We start from the raw sequence: 20,201 nt of genomic DNA on the forward strand, positions 1-20,201 counted from the left end.
CAAAATGGCACAGGACTAAGTTTATCAAGTCTGCAAAGCCATGTGCATATGCATGTTTTTCTGTTTCGTTACAACGAACCATGCATGAAAGTGTCTCCTTTGCTTTACATTCTCTCTTTTAACAATGCAAAATAAATTTGAAGAGCTCTATCACCTCAACCTTCTCACCCTCTCCACTTCTCTAGACCCAATTTTGTTTGCCAACCCAATGATATCATTATGAACAAGGCAGCTTCGGAGTACATTAGGTTTACAGGACAACGCCTCAAGCATTCCCATGGTAAACGACCATATCACAGGGCTGGCAATCAAGTCAAGAGCTCAGTACAGTGGTTGTTCACGCTGTGTACCTATAAATCATCGTTGCCCTTGCCCACTGTATGCATCAAACTGGACTCTGTGCGAGTCCTGGCTTACCTCTATTATTCATTTTAACAGAGGTCTGACAAGGCTACCGACCCCATCAAGTAGGTAGCCTACATTGGGAGCCTGTATATTGATCGCAGCACCATAACACACAGCTCAGCGAGTGGAGGAAGTAGCTTTGGAATTCATGCACTGCACTTTCATGACTCCACTAGTACACTCGATCACCAAGAGGTATGAGCATCAGCACTCTGTCACAGCCAAATATAGCAGCACCTGCATGACCAAGCCATGCAAAGTACAACAAAACAAGAAATGCTGTCAGGCACGCATCTCTTAAACTTCACATTATCGTCCATTTTGCCATGACTCAAGCAGCTGTTGACAGTAACTTCTGGAAGTACAGTGGAGCAGTTGCAGCACCACCTGGCCAGTGCAGATTCCCTATAGTGCAAATCCATGCGGGCAAATTTTAACATTACACAACAAACAGGTAACTAGCTCAATGGTTTCCATGCCACAACCTCTACTCAAAATGTCACGTTAAAATTCACCTTCAGCCCATTTGTGTGTAGCATTTCTCTGCCCAATTAAAATACAAGCAAAAAGATATTCTACACCTCAAGCTCCCACCCTGCATGAAGCTCCAAGGCTGCTAAACTACCATGCTTCCACTGTAGTTCAGTACCCAACCATACCCAACCATAAGTTTAGTAGTACTACCTAACCTTAAAAACACCTTCGTCACAAGTTATATCATTTGTCTTTAGAAGCATCAACCATACCACCAGCCCACCACCTCACCAGGCAAATAAGCCACCACAAGGCCACCTATTGCAAAAACCACCGCTCATCTCTACTCACTTTTCACCAAGCCATCACAGGGCTGGAATGATTCACTGCTCGACACCACCCACCCTATTGCCTCGTCTTCATTTCATGAATGCTAGAGAGGCCACCATACCATAGCTGTCATGCCCACCCTCATATGCAATGCCCCATACCCAGGAACTGCGATGAAATTATTAAATAGTGCAACCACACCGTCATATTTAGCAGTGCCAAATTTTGCTCTTTAATTCACACTACATGAGACTTCCAAGCATAACTGCCGACGCCGCTTGAACTCCATCTATGTAATCTCTCTCATATACCAGTTCCGAGATAGTTTCCAATCAGACAAAAGATAAAACACGCAAGAACAAAAGCATGGCCTCTTAACCACCTTGGTAGCCAATCACTGGGACTTTGCTAGGACACCACATTCCTGAACATGTATGTCAGTGTACTTTTTAAATCCTACTCTTCCCTTATGTCTTGCATCCATTGAATGCCTTTTTTATTCCTCAAGATTATAGTTGATAGAAACTGACAGTTGAATGTCCTAATGGTTGCGTACCAGGTGTAGGGATTTGTGAAAGACCACTGTAATCGATGAAGGCCAAGCCAAGCAGCTGGAGGCGCCAGTTCCCACAGCACACAATATTAGGTTCCCACAGCACACCTTCTTAATATTAAAAAAAAAAAAAAGAAAGACTGGAATTTATCAACATCACATGCTCGCTAAGCAAGCTCAAGAAACCCAAGGAATCATATACTTTGGTTCTTTTATGATGAAGACTTACAAAATAAAAAAAAAAATCATATAGGAGCAAACGAGCAGTATCATGCAGGCCTCAATGTAGTCCTCTTAAGTGCACAGTGGTTCAGTTGTCTGCGAAAGTCGTAGCTGTTGTGGGCAATGAGGCACACATCATGCTAACCTACTCCTTCGTAAACCCTATATCAAGGTGTTGGATACTACAGCAAGGCCTTATATCAAGGAATGGCCATGCAGAGCCCCGAGCACCTTTCCCCTCCCACATGCCAATAATGCCCGACAGAATTTCCATGAACACATCACTCCCTACCTGCAGCCTTTTTCAAACCGCATGACGTATTATACAGTCCTCATGACAGATCAACAAGCAGTGCTCCCCATATCAACAAATAGTAAAGGCTGCCAAGGTGGACTCAATGGCCAGATTTGAGAGCCACTCTTGAAACAGCCCCAAGCCACTGCATGCAGCATTGATAAGACAGAACTATAGGTGTACGAAACTGTATGTCAAACATTTCAATTCTCATTCAAGGCAATTTCTTCTTGGGCAAAGGGTACCCACGCAATATGCTCAAGGACTGCACAAGTCTGATGCGAGGCAATATTAGCACCCGTTGGCACTTTGCTTTCTTCGCACTGAATGACAAATGTTCAAATCTGTGCATGACCTCATGAAACATTCTCTGCCTTCAACTCTGCCAGAGTCAGCATGTATGTTCTTTAGTAGTGCCAAACCCCTGTGCCACCTAGGAGATCAGTCAGCTTGGCCATCAAAAAGTAAGCTGGGTCGAGTGGAACGGTAGCACCTGCCAGAATTACATGAAACTAGAGCCCGAGAAAACAGGTTCTATTCGAAAAACACGAGGCAAGACAACTGCCTGGGGCAGGCAAAAAATACTGCAGAGATACAGTAGCAGTTCTGTACAGTTTTCAGAAGTTTTGGGCAAATGATTGGACAGGACATTTCTCTTATTAAATGCACAATTTCTCTTATTAAAGTCTTTATTAAATGCACACTACAATAAAGGGACCCCAAAAATGATATTAATGATCATATTGTCTAATGCAACAAATCTGTAGAGGTGGTCTTTAGTCAAATTTAAAGGCTGTGCTTGGACTCCATAATTACCAAATAATTTTTAAAAAACACTGCTCGCAGTAGAACACAACTAATTGCAGTCAGGTACAATTTAAGTCTGCTCAGCACAAAATTCAGCCACAAAAAAATTGTCCAAAGTTAACTCTTCTTGCTACCTGAACAAGAAGCTAGCCACCAGAAAAAAATATAAGCTGAAGAATTTAGATGCCTTTGGCTTGTTAACAGTCAAACATCAAAAAGCTGATTCCGTTTATTGGTTTGATTGGTAAGTGGAGTAACAGCAGGATGCCACACACAGACCATGGCCCATGGTTATCAATTGCTGCTTTTTAAAGTTTTATCCTACTATAGGGGGACACCACACCATACATCCCCTACTCTGATGATGTCAGTGGGCAACCTGGGCAAGCCTTCTCGAAACTGGGTTCACCTGGGCAGCGTGGATGGGTGGGGATGGGCACAGAGGGGTGCAGTTCGGAACAGTTTTATTTCTTTCCGGCACATCGGCATGCACGAGTTGAGGGGGGCGAGGAGGTGTTAACAAAGCTAGCTCAAGAAAATTTGCAGCACGGTGATGAGTGATGGAATACAGATAGCTTGTGCGCTTTTCCAGACCTCAGGATACACCATTTCATAGTCTCTTTAATACATATACCATGCCTGCACCCACTGAAAAACTTTTTCAAATCCTTCACTGCCCCTAGAATTGATAAATGTCATCAGCCAACATAGGCATGATGCTTCCTCTAACATATCCATGGTGCCAGTTGATTTCCTCTGCTTGCAGGTAACATTAAATTTTCCTTTGGCAGGGTTCATTATCATCAAGTCATACATTCCTAATTCCAGTTTTCAGGAGCAGAAACCACAAACCACACTATTCTTTACATGACAGCAACGAGACGAGATGAAGTCCAAGTTCACTACAGATGTCGGGTTTTTCAGGTCAGTTTAATAAATCTAATAGAGAGCACTAGCCTTCAGCAAGACCTAACAAATATTCCCCACATGTCATTAAAAATGTACAGCCAAAAATAATTCCAGCTCCTTACCTCTCTTTGATTTCTAGAAATCAAACTATGTGTATGTGTGTCACCATGTGCAATTCTAGAATTTTCGTGTCCCTCTCACGTTACATCTTTGCACCTTACCTTAACTGAGAACGAGAGAGAGTCCTTTCGCTGTAGCTTCCATTTGGAATGCGCTAGACTTAACACAGTGCAGAGGTGCTTGTGGTACGATGAGGCTAACAAGAAAATGCACCTAACAGGACATGGCACGCAATATGAGCAAAAGATTCAGTGTTTAAAAAGCGGTGCATACTGCCAGAATAATGTGCTTGTTGGTGGTCGCACAGCACAAGCAGAAGTATGACTCTGTTCTAGTGCAATTATTACTTTTATACACTCAACTTTTACACATAGGAAACGGGAAAAGATTGCAATGAAGTCCTTTGTAGCGTGCCTAGGCAGGCTCAGGGGCATGCCACTTGGCATTTCAGTGAGCCCATGTGTGTCTTGAGTTTGAAAGAGTAAGCGAGCCCAAATGAGTCAAGTCGAAATGAGTGAGTCCAGGTGAGTCGCTAGTCACAATGAGTGAATGAGCCCAAATGAGTCGAGCTAGAGTGAGTCGTGAGTAGCAACAAATGGCTGACCCCGGATGAGTCGTAGAGTGAGTCCACATGAGCTGTGAGGCTAAATGAGTCTGAATTCATGGTTTCGAGTGATTACAGGACTGTGCGAGTCCGAGTTTGAGTGAGCCTAAGTGAGCACTCGTGATTTTGCCAAGGTACGTCAGCGTCAAAGTATACCGGAACAATAAAGCCCACAATCACACACTGCCTTTAAAATGTTGCCCAAGGGCTGCATTACGTACCGCTCTTACTAAAATGCTCACAATGCCGCCATATGCCCCGCTCCCATTGGTCGGCCTTGGCCGGCGGACAGTGAATTTTTGCGTCACCGGGGGCTGCTATTTACATAGTGAACACGGCTGAAGTGATGACGTTGCGCATCTAATTATGCGGGCTGAAACTTGAGAACGAAAAAGGTAGCCCATAAACCGCTCACAATCTTTGTGAGCGAAAATGGTGGCTATCTCGCGTGATCAGCGGTGTTGAAGGGTGCATCAAGACAGTTTTCACACTTCAAGGAGACTGCACAATGTCTGTGCGACAAACTCGCCTTTAAACTGGGAGGTGTGCAGGTGAGTGTGCTGTCAGTGGAGCCGGCAGGTGCTGTGCGTGCTGCGCTTCTTCGCCACCGGTGGGTTTCAAGGCACCGTAGGAAATGAAGCAAACGTGAGCGTAGGCCAGCCGACTGTGGTGTTTGCGGTGGGTGATGAAGACCATTGTCAACGTTGGGTCACAGAAGGGGTGCATTCGCTTTCCGGCGAGACCCGAAGAGAAGGCGGGAGCAAAGGAGGGCTTCCTTCACTTAAAATTTAGCCGCAGCAGCATCCCTGGCGTCGTCAGATGTGTCGATGGCACACTCATCGCCATCAAGGAGTTGCGGGGCAGTGCTGCGAACAAGTCGCAAGAGGTTCTTCACTGCGAACATGATAGTGAGTAGACCTCGGCCACTGTTTTTGACCGCATGAGTTCGACTATAAGTGCGGGCCTCGGCAACGAGAGTAAGTCCGTGCTGTGCGTGTTTTTTCTCAGACCTGTGGCGCGAACATGCGTATTGCCGTGGACACGCGCTGACCCGAACCCTTTCATGACGCGGTCGTCCGGCAGCACTCCGAGCCGAAGGAAGGCCTGCTGGACGACAGTGAGTTTTTTCTGGGTAAGCAGTAAAAAGGCCCTGTCAACCGTTGGGTGACATCAATTACATATACTGAGCTCCAGCACTGTGCATTTGCCCAGATCAACTAAAGCTACAAGAATGAGTCTCGCTAGTTACACCAATGCAGACACTTTACAGTCCGATACCACGTATTGTCACCCTTTTGTTATATATAATTGCAACAAAAACACAGGACACATAACACATCGTTGAAATACATATTTCCTGTCTAAGAAACTAAGGCAAAATGAGCCTGGCGGTGCTTGTGTTGTGTAAATGACCATAGCGCATCATTTACATCAGTATGATGGTAAAAGACTGACCTTATAGCAGTGCTCACTTATATATATCTCAATCCTGCATTGTCTGTATGCTCATGAATGTCATGTTCAGCAAAGCCTGGCTGTGGGTTACTTGGCATGAGTCTTCCATTGTATAGTAGAGCGCCCTGTAAGTCTGTTGATCACAGAAAGGATATGCTTAAATGTGTCATTTTTTTGTCATGCAGGAGACAATGTCTACCAACTAGAGCCATGGCTGCTGCAGAAGGCCTGTACAACATGCCACACGCTTTCACGCAATTTGTGGTTGAGCGCTAGAACAGTGCACCAAAGAGCTGCTTCCGGTGCTTTCAAAGGCACCGGACGCACCACTGCCAGCGGGAGTGGACAATGTACATCACCGTGCGTGCTGCACTTCACAACCTCTATTTGGATGCGCCCATGTCAGCAGAGGGTGCAGGAGACACTGCCACTGACCGAGGTAACAATGGGCCACCTCTACATGCTGGCAACCAAGTGGCAACCTACCTCCACGGGAAAGCAATGCGTTAATGTATTTTCAGCCTCTTGAGGACGACCCGTCTCCAGAGGCAGGCATACTTAGGGATGGTGCAGTGACAGTTGTGGTGGAAACTCTAGCGCCTGGCAACGACTCACCATGCTGGCATGGAGAGTCCTATCAAAGCCACTGCTTCTATTGACAATGTCATTGCCTCGTGTCAGTGCACAACACTTATCTGCAAGTGTGTGCGCAACTGTGCGATGTGGTTGTGCCCTTGGCCAGAGCCAGCCACTTCATCTGAATGGATTGCCAAGTACAAGCCTTTATAATTGTTTCTGCTGTGTGCAGCCGAAAGCCTGCAGTGCCAAACAAGTCCCCACCAGCTGTCACTTCACTGACAGTGTGTTTGCCAGTATACCTGCCACTCCCTCAGCAGCATGTTGCACAGTCTCTTTCTGAAGGCAGAACAGGTGTTGAAACAGCTCGCCCTATGTGTTAAATGCATCAGTGTACACCCTCTTATGCCACTGCTTACGCCAAACCACCTGCCCCTTCCCTGCCATCACTTTCCGGCTTGGTACAGTGCCTGTGGTGATTACCCGTGTGATGAACATGCATAAACCATAAGTGCAGTGCTGGATTAAGGCACTAAATGTTCATGACGCTTGTTGGAATCGGAAAGCACCACCAGTTATTTTTTAGTGCAACATAGATTCAGTAAGGGCGTTTATTTTTTTGGCCACAGCATTTCACACGACTGTTCTCATCGCAAAAGAAGCAGTGTACATACAAGCATGCTTTACCTTAATGCAAAATGAACATATGGCATTTTCAAGTGCTATTAATAAAAAAATTTTGATTTCAAAGTGCGTGTTTTCTTTCATAAGAGCTTGCCTGTACAAAAGTACTGTATGGCACAGTGTACATATACATTCAGGACTAGAAAACATTTTAGCATGTATAAAATGCGTAAATACCAAAGATAAGCTTTTAGCTTGACGGTATGTGACTAGGGGCTTTGCTCGGTGATAAAAGCTGTAACTACAGCAAGGAGAATGCTGTACGATTCATACTAAATATTGTAATGTGCAGTGCCCACAATGACTGCTGAATGACTAGAAAATCCTCACTAATAGACAAAGATGTGTAAACATCACAGAAACATCATCGAGGAGATGGTAGTGAGTAGAGGTTATTTTACAATAACAAAACATGCAACACCATTATTGGGAATGCTCTACAGCTTGAAGAATATACAGGCAGCTCCATTATGGGAAAGTTTGAGCACTCAATGATTGCCCCCATAACTGACGCCTAGCGAGACTGCGACACTGCCCAATGGCCCAACACGCTCGTTATGCTATCGCACAACAAGTGCAACAGTTAGTTAGTTATATGGGGTTTTATGGCGCACAAGCAACTATGGCTATCATGCGCCAAACACAAGGTTAGATGACGATATGTTAAGTGTATAGAGGTTACATTATAATAGGTTTAAAACATGGCTTTCTTTAGAAACTTACAAACAAGTGAAAACTCGACAAGTGTTTGCTCGCCTAAAAGCAATGCGGGATGAAATGGAATGTGTTCATCGCAAAATACCGTAAAAATTTTTTTCTAAGTTCTTCGAGATGCGAACAAGAAATTAAAATGTGATTTACCGTGAGCTCCTCACCACACATTTCACACACAGGTATGGCTTTTTTTGTTATTAAGAAGCTATGTGTGATGTGTGTGTGACCTATGCGTAAACGACATAAAATTACTTCGATAAAACGCTCTTTATGGCGGCTTGATTTCCATTCTTTTAAAATGGGCTTTACAGTATGCAGCTTGTTGTTTCCTTCATTTTCCCAGGAAGCTTGCCATTTGGCTCTTAGTTTGCTACGTACTGACTTCATGTAATCCCTAGGAGGCAAATTCACGTTTTATTTCCATGGTTCTGGTTTGTGCAGCACACATGTCGGCTCTCTCATTGTCCCTAATGCCAACGTGACTGGGAACCCAGCAGAATTTTATAACATGTTTTTGTGTTGTGACCTTTACTATATTGTGTATGATGCTTCCTATCAGTGGCTCCGTGGTATTTTTGGAGTTCAGTGCTGTAAGGATGCTCAGTGAATCTGTATAAATGATGCTTTTTTTTGTTTTCATTTGTTATTTTCTGTACCGCAACACTAATAGCATAACACTCCGCGGTGAAAACTGTAGCACATGAGGGCAGTCGTACTGCATTTTCTACTCTCTCTACTCCACTACTCCACCTTGGGGGATTCCCCTAAAAATATTTGGTCAGTACTGCATTTTCATTTTTTCCTTGTATTACTGCGCTTCCTACATGAGCATGAGTTTTTGACCCGTCAGTATAAAATGCAGTGTAATTTCTGTATTTTTCTTGTAGTGCTAGATATTCTTGTATTATATGGTCGTGTGGCGTACAGGTTTTACTGAAGCGTGTTAGTGTGACGTCACACACTGTGGGGAGAGTGTACCACGGTGGTAGCGCTTCGTGTCTTGGGGCAATATTTTTGATTTCATTTAGTATGTTCAGAGTTTGACATTTTTTTTCTAAGCGCAAGAGCAACGGCTTAATCGCATGGGGCTTGTTGTTGAAGAGTATTCAGGATGGGCATTTCGTGACAATTGGGTAACAGAGATGTTTGGGCTGAGAAAGGATTTTGAGGATGTATGTACAAGTTAGTGCAGTTCTTCGATCTTCTTAACAAGTGCAACAAGGACATCTTTAACTGTTTTCAAACTACTTTTCCTCTTGGTATCTAATATCCTTTTTCAACTCTAATGCTTGGTCTTTTGTACAAACTGGTTGTTCCCTTTTCTATTGGAGGGGCCTGTATACAGCGTGCCTCAGCTAAGATGGACCAAGATTTTTTTTAAAAAAAACCTGTTTTTCTGAGCTGAAACGAAGTGCATGTTAGAAGCTATGAGAAGTATGTAAAGCCCTTCGAACACTGCCCTCATCCAATCCAGTGATACCAACATGATCACTCCACCCACTCTGCAAATTGCAATAACATATTGCACACCACTGCACCGTCCTACCTCTATTGCCTCCGCACTACCTCACTGCCCTGGATCATATGCAAACTTGAACATTGCCTCTACCGCCATTGTGGAAAATCCAGGTTGCTGTGTACCAACGAACACTCAATTTGCTAAACTTTCTTCCCTGCTGCAATTAGCCTTTACACAAGCCATACAACTAACCTACTTCTTCCCTGGTTGACCCCTGATCAGTTAGATCAGCAAACGACCTTGGTGGAACAAGCTCATTCCCTCCTTACTGACAATAGCAGTTACCTAATCAAAAGCTGCCTCTCTCTCTAAACAAACTGATTGGAACATAAACATCAGGATTTCTGCATCTCGCACAGGCACAAAAAAAAAATACAACAGCAACTGAACATCAACCGAACGGAACAGCCACAACACCAACGGAACATTAAGTGCTTAGCCCCATATGCGCGGCATCGCCTGGTTACGAGGCAGAACAGTGATGTTCCCACAGTGGCCGGGCGTGCCGGCTTTTTCCCGCACCAAGATTGCAAGCTCCCAGCAGCTGCACCTGTCTGCTCCCGTCTATCCGCAGTTGCTGCAGTGTGATGATTCATGGTCGTCTGGTATTTTCTTAACAAAAACAGATAGAACCACACGTCACCCTTAGAGCCAATTTGTCATCGATAGTAGGTGCCAACCGAAAATACGGCTAAAGTTGTCTGTCGATTTTCGAGATGGGCGCTCCTTGCAAGTTGATCTCAGCAGACACGTAGAAATCACTGCCTTCGAACAGATTTTTCTGTGCACTTAAGACATCCGCTCAGTACCTTGATCCTAGACGTGTAAACAAGCAGGAGAGCCGTGGAATCAGCTGTTTTTCTTTCTGGTTGACATGTTCCCGATGGATGGATATGTGGGTGGATGGATAAGGCTGAATCCTTTAAATCGGGCGGCAGCGCATGCTACCTAGCCCATGCTTTTCTGCAGTCAGCGTACCCTCGCGGCTACAGAAGTGACTGAAGAGCAAACTTAATTGAAAAACTGAGGACGCTTCTTGTTTTGCTTGGAGTTGTTAGCTTGAAACACAGTTTGTTGGCAAAATAAAACATTCTTGATATTATTCACCGAGTCTTTACTGCAAAACGTTAGCCTACGGTCCCTTGTCGTGCAAATAAATGCTTCCAGGGCTGAGCCCTGCTACTAGCCACCGCTAAATGGTTGATTCCGCGGTCGGCATCTCGCGGTTTCGTCATTTTGACGTCAAGCTCTCAAACTTGAGAGCGACATCGAGAGTGGTACACAATACGGCACCCGGAGAGCACGAGTCCTAGCAGGCATAAGGGGAAGAGAATAGGCACGATTGACAGTGTGTCATTTGTGGTCACGTGACAAAGGTGGACAATTCGGAAGGAGAGGAGGTGCAGTGCACCTACTGCGGCCAGTTTTTTACCCCAAGGGAAGGAAAGCAGTGTTTTGTGTTGCTTTTCTATACCAGTTCATGTGTTACTGGCCACCCTGTACACTCCTTTAACAACTGTAAGCGGTAAAACATAACATATGACTTGCATACCTTAACAGTCGCTTGATTCCTACCAGCTGCACTGTTTGCAGGTGCAGCCAACTATAGAAATCCAATTCACAGATGCTTTTTTAGCAGCCCACCTTACGACAGTAGTTACGCACCATCCAGCAGACGCTACCACAAACAATACAGTTTCCTTTCATTCATACTGTTATGCTATGCAACTTTGTAGTTCAACATTGCCTCAATATTAAGATTTCTTGGCTCAGTGTGCGTTCCATTGGAACAACATTGTGCAATCCTAGGACCAGCAAAAATATCTTTCAACATGCAAAAGCTTGGGTTCTTGATGAATCAGGACGAAGAGCAGGCATGTATTGTCAAGCATGCACTGGAGGCAAGCAGTTTCCATCACTATGCTGCAATTTATACTCTGCTGCTTAACAAAAAAGATGAGAAACGCAAGTATAGTTGAACCTCCAATTCCTTTGGAGTAGTTTCGGCTGAATTGAGTTTTCACCACAAGGTGGGCAAAGTGCTGCTAGGTGTGGTGTAAAAAATTTGTGCTACACTGCGCACTAAAGTCACTGAAAAGAAGGTTCTGGGGTGACCAGCTACATGCTCAGCCCTTCAAATAGAGAAGGACAAAAGTGTGGAGGAGGCAGCTCCTATCTATTGTCCTCAAGAGTTTCAAGCACTGAGCATTCCATACACTGCACAGGAAGGCTTCACGGAGAGGCGCTTTGCTTCCGAGACAGTCCAAGATCTTGTAAGTGCCTCCATCTGTGGTTTGGTTTGGTTTGGTTTATGGGGTTTAACATCCCAAAGCGACTAAGGCTATGAGAGACGCCGTAGTGGAGGGCTCCGGAAATTTCGACCACCTGGGGTGTTAGTGTGCAAATTTACTTTGATACATGCCCAAATGAAAATGAGCAGCATCAGTCATGTCACAAGTCATCCTGTTAATACCACTAATGGGCTGTATTGTTCAAGTGTGCATTAGGCTGTTCTGAAGAAGTAAGATCAATACACAAATAAGCCAAAGTACAACGTAAGAGGAGAGGTTCAGAAACTGTTCTGAAAGGCAGTGACATATGAAAGTAGGCCAAATAAATACATCCGAAGACAATTACCGGAAACAACAATGGAACCTCTTCTGTCATTTTGTGGGCCTTTTTCAGACACTTATGCCCCCATTTTCCGGGCAAAACATGAGGCCTCTTACAGCTTGCCTGCCTCACCCCACGAGAATTGATGCTACTAAAAGGCAGACTTTCAGTGGTCAGAAAGATATGTAAAGCTCGGAACATATAAGCACTACAGCAAGAGTGGGGAAATGATACCAACAGAAAAGATTCGATTATGATTAGACAATGGGGTTAACGTCCCAAAGCTACTCAGGCTACGGGGGACGCTGTAGTGAAGGGCTCCAGAAATTTTGACCACCTGGGGTTCTTTAACATGCACTGACACTGCACATTACACAGGCCTCTAGAATTTCGCCTCCATCGAAATTCAGCTACCGTGGCCGGGATCGAACCCGCGTCCTTCGGATAAGCAGCCAAACGCCATAACCACCGAGCCACCACGGCGGCCGCCAACAGAAAAGAGTCGCGTAGTTAGCGTACACCTAATGACTGTGAACACTGCTTTCAATCTGCATGACTGAACTGCAAAAAAAAAGGTGCTGGCTACCCAAGTAGGGGCACATTTGTGGAAATAAGCAGTACAATGAGAACATCAGGACTGCTACTCTCAAGAGGTTCTGGAGACTCAAGATAAAACATCCAGATAAGATGGTAAAACTGGAGGCCTAGCTAATGAACTTCAGGCATTTCAAAGGCAAGGCAGGCATATATCGAATTCATAGAAAAAAAAACTTGGGGCCTTCTTAGCGACATTCTTAAGAGAAGAAAATACAGGGCATTTAGTCTAATGAGTGTAATGTTGTTCAATTTTCCCACCAAAACTCCGCTTGAAACCAGTTCCATTGCCCTTAAAGGTATGCATGAGTCATCACCTTCTAGAATGTTTAAGTACCTTCCAGAGGATTATAATATGGGATTATACTAACCCAACTCACTAACCCACCTGAATCTATTTTTTGGGTGGGCCTACTTGCAAAATTTTGGGGGTGCTCTTTTTCAACCTTGGTTAAAGGTTAAAGGTGCCCTGCGACATAGATAAAGCATGAGGTCTTTATTCTTTGCATGCCGAGTAAGGGACATTGACAGTCCTGCAATGGGATCGCCGAAATCGTAATATTTTATATTTTAATCTTCACCAGAAATGCTTGTTTCAAGCTGATAGTGTCGCAACACAGCAGCGGAAATGAGGTGGCATCCAGATTGGGCTCTGCCTTTCTCATTGGTTGGGAGTCCAGTTTGCATATTGTTGCTTTATATTTGCGAAATGGATCCAAAATATTATGTCTCTGAGTACTGAAAGCTTTTCACATGCCACAAAAACTGGAAATAAGCAGGGAAAGTGAACGAAAACCAACGAGAATAAAGCTAGGGGCAACACTTTCCATTCCGCTTCAAACCTTCATGGCGGCCAGCGCTGTTCGAGAAACGTTGGCTCAAACCACACCAAGACGGCAGCGGAAAAAAAAAAAAAGCCCGTCTACACACCTTGCCCAAAATTGTGAAGAGAAAGGCCGGAGAGGAGACGGGAGTCGAGTTTGGGGCGGAGGGGGGATACGGCCGACAGCCTTCCAGTCCTACTAGAAAAGAAACATCGGGGAGCTTCCTTTGTTGTTGTCACCCCTGCCCTGATTACGGCACCGCGTATACGGGGGGAAGAAAACGTCAAAATGTGCAGCTGTCTACAGCCCCGACAAAGCAACAATTGCATGCACACTTCCACTGCAAGTGTGCTAGGCGCGGTTTTGATTGGTAGCGCCCAATCTCGGTACTGGATGAGTGAAATGCATTTTCGTCTGAGCTTTCCATTTCAGAGTGGAATAACTTTCGTCTGCATGCTCAGATTTCAATAATTCTTTTTGCCCTGCTCTCTGGAACACATAATGAATCTATTTGTTTGTTTATTTATTGGGGTTTAACGTCCCGAAGCAACTAAGGCTATGACGTAGTGAAGGGCTCCGGAAACGACCACCTGGGGTTGGTGCACCGACATCGCAATGCACATGGGCCTCTAGAATTTCGCCTTCATCGAAATTCGGCTGCCGCAGCCGGGATCGTACCCGCGTCTTTCGAGTCAGCAGCAGAGCACCGTAACCACTGAGCCATCGCGGCGGTGCTCTATCTATTTAATGATATTAACCGGCACTGAGGAAATCATCGCGGTGCCCCTTTAAAGTATAAACACCTAATTTTGGTGGCACGTTTTCTTTGCAGTGATGCGTAACACATTAATACACATGAGTCACCACATGGTATTCGCCTACGACCGCTTCAGAATCCATAATCGAATTTTCATCTGGTGCAGTTTTCAGTTTGGACAGCTCTGCAACATCAAAATTGCGTTTAGGTCAAGTGCGAAGTGAGGCATGCATTAACTGCAATTTAATTGTTGCTTCTTCATTTGTTGTCATTCCAGCTATACAGGCAGGCTGGCTTTTACGCTGTAGCTAGTTAAAAAGATGAAGCAGTGATTATATCAGTTTTTTCATGCCTCACGTGACCTACACGCAACTCTGACGTCACAGCCACTGTTCAGCTGTTTGAACAGAAACAGTATGAGAGAGTAATTTGATTATGCAGCAGTCGTAGGCAAACAGCATGTGGCAATCCACATAAGCTAATGCCTTACACATAATTACAACGACAAACACACACCCAAAAATTGGGCACCTATACTCCTACAAGAGATGCGTTACTGCCCCGACCGGTGGCTGGCTGTTTCAAACACAGCCACCGGTGGGGCTTGCAAGACCTAGGTTGCTCTTCCCGAGCTCCCGTAAAGCTCATGTGCAGCACCACTGTGGGCAGGTGGCTAATGCAAAGAATTTGGCAACAGTGGGCAGACTGCCACCTTCCAGGGAGGGCAGGTTGTGATGTCGCAAGGTCATGTTACCTCTCTCGACCAATCGAGGAATTTCACGGGCAATTTCAAATTTTGCAGTGGTTTCCGATTGGTCAGCTAGGTTCACGTAACCCTGATGACATCAGGGAATTTCGTTACGGAGAAGCAGGAAACTGCATGATGACAGCCTAAATGCTGTCGCATTAATATCCTTGAAACAGCTCAGGTACACATTCGAGATCATTTCCATTTATCCATGGACTCAGAGTTACTAGCCGGAAAATGGCTAAACATCCGGACCATAACAAAGAACTAGAAGTTTTTCTTGTTGCTTATAAAACTACGTTAGTCTTGTTTGTATTGTTTCACAACCAGTCATTTATTCTGCTGCTACACGTAGTAGATTGTTGCAACAAGCTTGAACAAAAAGGTCACTAAAAAGATTTCAAGAGAGATTGTATACTGGTACTGTGTATCAGAACAAATACTGCAGCAACAGCTCGTATACCTGGCATAAATTGTATTCAACTGCCCTACATGCTGTCCTTCAGGTATATGATAACAGCAGAGTCCAGCAAGCTACTTATAAGCCCAAGCCTTTGGCTTCAAGTGCTCTGGTCCATGACAGAGTAGGAACTGCTGAAACCAGTGGAGTCACAAGGCCACTTTGGCTGAACATGAGTAGTGCCGATGGTGCAACTTGGTTAGAATATGGCTTCACGGTTGCAATGCAGATGTGTAGGAATGTTTGCTGATTGTTTGTGCCTTTAAGCAGTAACCGCATGAGGCAATAGCTAGCAGTAATGCACCAAGCAACAATGCTGGGCAACAGGCTGAGAGCCACCGAGTTACCATCTGTTGTCACTTTACTTCACTCTGGGTTTGCAGAAAACATCCCCCATCAATCAAATGGCCCACAGGACTATCCAAAGAGGGAAGACCTTACAGGTACATTATATTCGAGCCATACAGCACGCAAAAATTGTTTTCTCAGCGCACTTTCAGTTGAGAAGCTGCCATTTCTTGCTTCATCATGGCCCAGGTGTTGGTAACCGGCAGTGGAACCGGAAAGGGTGTTGCAACATGTTTCACTGTCACTGCAGGTCTCAGCACCTCAAATGTTGCTTGGCATCACATTGCAGTGTCCCTAGGGTTCATGTATTTAATAAAAAATGTAATTTATTGCCAAAAATATTTTCATCAGAGCGTCTACAGCGCTTTATGTAACTTAGTGTCTTAAAAATGGGTTATCAACATGGTTCTTGTTGGATAATGCAGGGAGACTTCACATCAAAGCCGCCATAATCAAGAAACACTGAAATGCACAGCTCGGCCTCCAAGCCGAGCAGCATGAACTGTGCACGCAGGGTCTGTGCATGCGAGCAGCAGGTATAGAGAACGGCCATCGCCACTGTACATAAATCAGGAAAAACCATCACCTCATGTGGTTATCGCTTTATTCTCTCGCAGCACTTAGGAGCAGCTACACGGGTACCTCAGTCAAAAGTAATGCTCTTTGAGAACTGGTACAAGTTTAACGTACACAGAACATTTCATGCCAGTAGCCAGTTAAAATAAACTGAAAGCACTTTTTAATTACGAAGTATAGGGTGAAATATTGTGCCATGCCATGTTTGCAGTCATGCAAGTGCTGCCTCAATAACCCCAATTTAAAGGTGGGTAGAGTATGCACGTTAAGTATGAAGCCTGTGCAATGTCCACTGGGAAATTTTCTTCTCTGGTACCCACTATACCTTTTGAGTCTGAGCAACCAGTCGATATACACCTTTTAGTGAACCAGGTATGCTACTTTCAAAGTGCACTGAAACAAGGATTACGACCCTGCATCAACCGCAAAATGGGAGTTATACAGATCAGTTGTACCTGCATTCACAACTTGTTCGCAGAGAGAAGGTCACGTGTCTTATGTACAACACACCGTCCCACAGTTCGCATGGACAATGTGAGCAATATAAGTGTAAACTTAGCACCAAGTTTCCACAGAGAATTACTGCAGCCACAATTCCTCATGCAGAGCAAAGCTGGCTGCACCTCCAATGGCCAGACGACTTGTGTTTAACTTTGCTCTGCGTGATTCTTCACTACTTTCATAAAAAAAACTGTTGATATAGAAAAAAAAATGCCCTCACCTTGAGGCACAAGTGCTACACACCTGTGCTGCAACAGTTAGCCGAGAAGAAATATTCACATGCCAGGCGTGCTATGTATAGATAGTTTGCATAGTTTGAGTGACGTCATGAGCACCATCTCTGGGCACAGAGGCTTGCTTACAGTGTACGCGAGCACCGGTGGATGATAAGCAGATTAGGAAAATGCACACGTTTTCGCTCCACTTTCTGGTCCCAACGATGGCGGATGCTATGACATCAGTCCAAAGTATGTGTATAGTTGCCGAAGGTAATATTGAGCGTGTTCCCTGTTCTAAGTGTGTCAATGATATACAAGTAGTGGTGTTGAGAGAACCTGCTTACAGTGGCTCAATCAGCATACAATATCTGCCCAAGTGTCGAATACTTTTTTTTCTAATCACTTCAGTGGTTTCATTTTGCGCGCGTGTCCTACGCAGGGAGGGAGTGGTGTGGGCATCTGCCACGTGAGTGATGATGGGTGGAGGTGGTTGCGCTATCCAAAGCTCAGATGTCCACATTAAGAGCGGCTACGTCTCCACGGAGCTCAGTCTCCAATAGCAGCCCTGGCAAACGAGCTGGCCAAAACTATTGTGCTTTATGACCTCACAAGTTTGTTCTCGAAACAACTGGCACATTATTGCAGGACTTACTGCAGTGTCTTGATTTAACGTGTAAGTATACCAAATACTATCTGAATAAATGCCACTGCCAAGTTCTTAGAGCAGTTCCTCTGGTTGTAATTACTCACACTAGGTCAGCCAACCAGACTATAGTCAATTGCTTTCAAAAAGTCTTTCACGTAAATGTTGAGTGCACACAACACTAAGAAATCAGCAGCTTACATACACAGGCACAAGAGCATGTGAAATATTTGCTTTAGAACCTACACCAAGCTGAATTGAAATTTAACAAAGAGGACCTGCAAGACTTGCATGTGTAAAATGAAGTTTGTAGACCTTTCCATTGTGAGCACGCACATATCAAAACATCCTTCCCGGATTGTTGTAAACTGGCCTAGTGAGCTCACCCTACCACTTCCACCGTACTAGAGCCGGGTGCACAGAACAGTCCTGCTAGAAATGTGGCAACGTCCAGGGAGCACTTATTGGAAAAGTATAGAGGTGGCGACATTGGCTCAAAGCACACCTTTGGTGTTTTACCTTCCCCAAGCTTGTAGCTTGTCTTAAGTACATGGCAGAGCAGCCAGACACTATGTGACAGGTTTACACTATGTGACAGGTTTGAATGGTTGTTTCCGGTGTGGTAGTAAGCTCTAGATCTGTTTTGCCTTCGACGGTTGTGGTCACGCCGCCGTCAAATGTAGGGCTTGACTACGCAGAAATGCCAACGGTTGCTTTTGAAAGCCATGGCACTGGTTTGTCGCATGCTACCGCGATACGCCCATGAAAGGGCGAGAAGTAACCCGCCTTAGGTTGGTAGTACTGTCAACGATCAGGCATATAGAAGGCCGCCGTCGCTGTCACGAGCCCAGACTGCACGAGGCAGATAAGGCGGGCGGGTCCGTTCCTTTCGCAGCAGCATGGAGCCCGTTGCTCGTGGATGCCCGTGCTGTCGCAGATTCGTCAGAAACTTGTCGCGTTTTCCTTTGAACGCTCTGTGGTCAGAGCACGATTTCCCGCGGCGACGTCACGTCGCTTTTAACAAACAGCAGTTTTCTTTTTATTTGCTCAAGTATAAGTGCAAGCACGTAACCATAACGCGATTCTTCTGTGTACAGTGACAGGTGTAGGAATCTCCGCGTCAAACAAAGTAATCCAATAAGCCATAGGGCCGCCAACGGAACAACTCAAGTGTTACATCACTAACCTTCAAAGTGACTGGAAATAAATGAGCATTGGTAGAGACTTCGTGTACCAAGCTGCCACCTCAGGCGGATCGCTTGATAAGTCTTCCTTCGAAAAGCGGCAGCAACCTGCAAGAGGAACAACAGCGGCAAGTCAGTTCGTCCCGAAACTTCCCCGATGGAGGAGGTGGCGCACATCCAAAAATTATGGCGGCGAAAGAGCCACACAGCGCTCACCGCCATTTTGTCGACGCAACCACACATTAGGCCTACAGAGTGCCGCGCACCCACTGTAAGTCCGCGCACCCATTAAGTCCGCGCACCCATCAAGTCCCTCGGAATGCGTTCAATGTAAGAACACAGACAACCAATTACGTGCAACACGCACCACTCTTAACACAGTGCTCAGACTTCATTCTTTACGGAACACTAACATATGACTAACGCCTAACTACGCACAATACCAAATCTCATTGCGCCGCTCCAAGAGCGAAAGCACCGCAACGCACTCAACCTTACCGTTTGCGTGCAGTGAGATTGGAGAATTAATGCCGGTACCTTCAAGATATTGTAGCCTGGAAAGAGTAAAATCCCGAGGTATTAAAAAAGACGGGAAACTGTTAGTTACCGAAAATAACACACCGCCAAGATAAGACGGCACGCGACCGCCACAAGGCGCCACAGCAAAAAAAACACGGCCGCGCGCCCGTGCTACAGTGGCTGCCCGTGCTCCCCGTGCGCGGACAATTTGAGCCAATGTGGCCAGACCAGCTAGGCTCCATTCCGCTGCAAGGTCCGCTGTGAGCTTCTGCCGCAGGACCGGTGATTTGGTCGCTTAGTATCTCCAGGTGCAGAAAGCAGGCCAGCGAGAAATACAATGTGAATCAGTTTGCTTAACCCATTGTCCTTCTGTCGCGAAAGTACCACGTACTAGCGTTTGTGATGATTGTTAAACCCGCATCAAGCAGCAGCAGCATGCGCAAGCACTCTTGAATAAAAATAGGTTGAAAATAAGTTTGTCTTTTTTTTTTTAAGCGAGAAAACCAGCTTGGTTGCCAGTATCTTCAGTTACACATTCAGTATGCAGCG

At 45.2% G+C, this 20,201-nt stretch overlaps 1 protein-coding gene across 23 annotated transcripts in view; it reads right to left on the reverse strand.

Moving 5' to 3' along the window:
• Positions 1-20,201, reverse strand: part of LOC149350636 (RNA-binding protein 12) — a 46,646-nt gene that overhangs the window by 25,964 nt on the left and 481 nt on the right. For 3 of the 23 annotated variants that reach the window (XM_089579713.1, XM_089579711.1, XM_089579704.1), the window contains exons 1-2: positions 19,741-20,007; positions 19,136-19,241 (exon numbers count right to left, since the gene is read on the reverse strand). The gene's annotated coding sequence lies outside the window, so the exon portion shown is untranslated. Of the gene's footprint in view, positions 1-5,248; positions 5,848-19,135; positions 19,242-19,631; positions 20,009-20,201 lie in introns of those variants that run through there. The other 20 variants (XM_089579710.1, XM_089579706.1, XM_089579702.1 and 17 more) reach the window with 15 other exon arrangements.

Source organism: Amblyomma mixtum, chromosome 3 (assembly GCF_055824585.1).
Source record: "Amblyomma mixtum isolate Tamu chromosome 3, ASM5582458v1, whole genome shotgun sequence".
NCBI lineage: Eukaryota > Metazoa > Arthropoda > Arachnida > Ixodida > Ixodidae > Amblyomma > Amblyomma mixtum.